The sequence below is a fragment of the Alligator sinensis genome, unplaced genomic scaffold (genome assembly GCF_000455745.1).
Source record: "Alligator sinensis unplaced genomic scaffold, ASM45574v1 scaffold64_1, whole genome shotgun sequence".
NCBI classification, from domain to species: Eukaryota; Metazoa; Chordata; order Crocodylia; family Alligatoridae; genus Alligator; species Alligator sinensis.
In genome coordinates, this window is record NW_005842458.1 from 288,983 (window position 1) to 292,569 (window position 3,587).

Below are 3,587 nucleotides of genomic sequence, written 5' to 3' on the forward strand. Positions count from 1 at the left end.
CATGCAGATGAGGAACTTTTATAGCTCACCTAATTCACAGGCTTCTCTTCTAAATGATTAATGAGCTACAACTTGGTGACGTGGGCTTGGTTATTAATAGCTCATTTTAGCAAGGTCCTGTTCTTCGTGCAAAAAGGGAGAAAACCAGGTGCGCTGAGTAGCAATAAATCACTGGTGCTGAAGCCAAGGCGGGCAATCAGAACCGGGGGCCAGCGCAGTGACACTCAACAGGGAAAGTTAAAACATGCCTCCCTTCCCCCAAAACGGTCTCTCTGGTTGCCTCCCTATAAAGAGATGCAGCTTGAAGCTGCCGGTGGATCCTATCACCTGTTGATAAGAGCCCTCTGCCCGCAGATGGAGCAGTATTTGCTACACGCCCAAGCCAATGCAATTCTTCTCCTTCTCATGTCCTGTCTGCAATTGTTGATGATGGGTAATTAGCAGAATTCGCAGATTCATTAGACCCTGGCAATGTCAACACTTCTGCTATGGCCGTTTGGCAGTGAACTCAGATGTGTTGGAGCTGTGATGGTCCAGCCAGTGCAATGATCTCCCTTGTGTTGGCCAGCTGCAGAGTTTGAACTGGCAACTTGCAGGGCAGAAAGCTTGAGCCCCATAAAGCTTGAACTAAAGAAAGGAAGGCGCCAGTGTACAAGGGGTATAATGAGCATCTTTGTGGACAGGACATGGAGAGGGGTGGGTAACACCTTCACCCCTGTGTCACACTAGCAAACGTTTGTGCAGTAACGTGTACCTTTCAATACAGTGCAGAGATGGGATGGGAGAGAAGGGATTCACAAAGGCACTTACCCAGTACGCAGCGCTCCAGGAAAGCAGTCACACCCTGGCTTTTAAGCATCTCGTCCATGAAGAAGAGGTGATGCTGAGCACAGAGGAAAGGCAAGGCGCAGGGTCTGACTGGAAGAGCAAGAGAATTCGTTTCAGCCCGGCACCACCCCCTGGCTGCTGGGACCAGCTGAAAGGTTTAGGAGAGAGGATCATTTCCGGTGCAGACTTTCTGTGAATGTTGTACTCACAGATGGCTCAAAGTACAGCTCAGAAATACTCAGCAAACACATAGCGGTCTGCGTTATAAATGGTGGCAAACAGATGCCGCAGGTGGTTGCAAGCATGCTCCCTATTAACCCACCATCAGATGCTTAAACAATGGATTAATTTACAATTATTTAGATGATCAATGGATTATAGTAAAACAGCTCTGAACCATTTGCGGCCCTTTACACACATCATCTCCAAAGGGAACCCTGGTCTAAAACATGCCTTGATTTTCCATAGGAATTGCCGTAAACTGGCTCAGAAAATGGCCTGTGGCTGTAGCTAGACTGAGTGACGATCACTGGCCCTCACCCACAGGTGAGAAGTCAACTTCCTAGGGCAGGTCAAGCCTGGTACAACAGGGCATGACCCCAATCAGTGACTCAAGATTGACTTCTCTGCTTTGGAATATGCTTTCTTTGAGACCTTTTGAATAATGGGGCCTCGGTAAAGACAAGGGACATGGGATTAGGCAGGCTACTGTTGCTCTAAGATGCTACAGAAAGAGTGGAAAGCCAGCTGCACTGCGGGAATGACTGCCAGGCCGACAGCAGCTGCAGGTTCTGCCAGGTCTCCTGGGCTAGCAGCCCTGCGCCCTGGCCTCTTGCTCTAGAAAACCAGGTGCAATGCATCCACCGTGGAGTGTTTGGCACTGGTGAAAATTGTGCGGGCCGGGAGCAACCCGAGCCCTTTTCGCGCTGCACGCGGGCTGTGGCCAGCAGCCCGGGCACGCCGGGGCGGAGAGGGAAGGCCTTCAAGCTGGAATTAGGCACGGACGCGTAGCGGTAGTTTAAAAGATTGTTTACTTACACAGAGATGGCAGTGGTGTAGGCTGGAAAACTTACTTAAGTTGCAGTTACAGACAGGAAAAGAAGAGAGGCGGACAAGAGTTCTAGACTCGTGAACTCTAGCCCAATCCGGCTGAAGGCTCTGAACACGCGAGCCCGTCGCGTCAGCCGAAGAAAGTACTCGTCCGGAAGAGCTCTGAACCAACTCACACGAAGTTTGCTAGGCTCCGTGGGTCCAGTTCTTTTGCGCGCAGGTGGGGTACGTCTAGGAATCTATCGGCGACGGGGAGAGGCTAGAGATTGATCAGATCTCCGTAGCCTGCTTCAAATGTACTGGGTCCGTGAGGATCCGCAGCACTTAGAGATCTTCACACAGCGTGAAGTCTCCTCCTCCCTTGTTCGTGGAGTCCTCCAACTTGGGCGGAAACCACCCAAGCCTCTTATACGGCTAGCAAGCCAATCACTAGCCGCCACGTGTGAATAATTTAGAACTGGCCAATAATGGGACTCGAATTAGCATACAGATGGTGGGAACTCTTTGCAACGAGCATTTCTGTGCTGCAACAAAGAAATGCACCCTGCAAAGAAAGCTTCAAATCGGCGGGAAATTCTCCCTTGCACCAGGGTTCTCTTTTGCAGCAGAAAACTCCACCGTGCAAAGAAGCTGCAATTTAGCGGGGACAATTTAGCAGTGCCGAAGCGCACACAAACAAAAATCACACCCTTTGGGTTGTGACAAAAATCAGCCTGGAGGCCTTCATTTCTGCACAGAAGAGGTCAGCAGGTGAAATCCGCCCTGCTGCAGATACAGCATAGGTGCATGTAGCATTCAGAGCTCATGTCAGCGGACTTACATAGCACTTGGGCTGCAACTGGCTTCCCCCAGGCTGTTCCACAAAGCCACAGCCTTGTTTTTGGGCTGGTTTGGTCCATTCTCAGCTGGTGTACGAACAATACCTGAACGTCTCTCTAACTCCGGACCAGAACACTGGGCCAGTCGTAAACACCTGGAATTGAAGTTTTAAATCAACGGTTATTATCCTAATAAAACCATCTGAATATCAATGGAGGGAGCATTTCATACCCAGCGTGTTCGCAGCAAACACCGTTCTTAAATGCATTGATTTACAGTTCAATTATAAAAACAATCAGCTCTCAAATAGATGCCGCTTGCAGAGCAGATTTATGGGGAGCCTTAATGCTTTGAAAGCACTTGGCAAGTGCAGAACCCCTGAGCTGCCCTCTACAAGACTCAGTGACCTACCTCGAAGCTCAGGGGAGGACATATGGAGTCGAACAGGGAACTACGGGAGAACCTGAGACACTGCAAGTCATCCCAGTCTAGGACCAGGAACGAAGTCCAAAGAAACCACTTCTCCAAAATCCCACCCATTTTCCATCTAGATGTCAAGTATTTGCAAGGAAAGAATGAGTGTGCAGAGGACTTGAGACTTCAGCACAGTGGCTAGGCCTACCTCAGAGTCTCAGCTGGTCTCCCATAGCCTCCACAAGTACTGCATTTACCTGAATCCAAGATGACTTTGAATTTAAGACCACCCCCAATAATTAGTCTCTATACAGAACTTATATAAACTGGTTTGTAATGTTCCAGGTATAGAAGCTAATTATTGGAAGGTCGTCTTAAATCAGTTCCCTCCACTGCTACAGCAGCAGAGAGGGAAAGGCAGCAGGGGAGGGGAGCAAGTGGCCTGAACCCTGCCCCTTATCCCTCTACACTTGCCC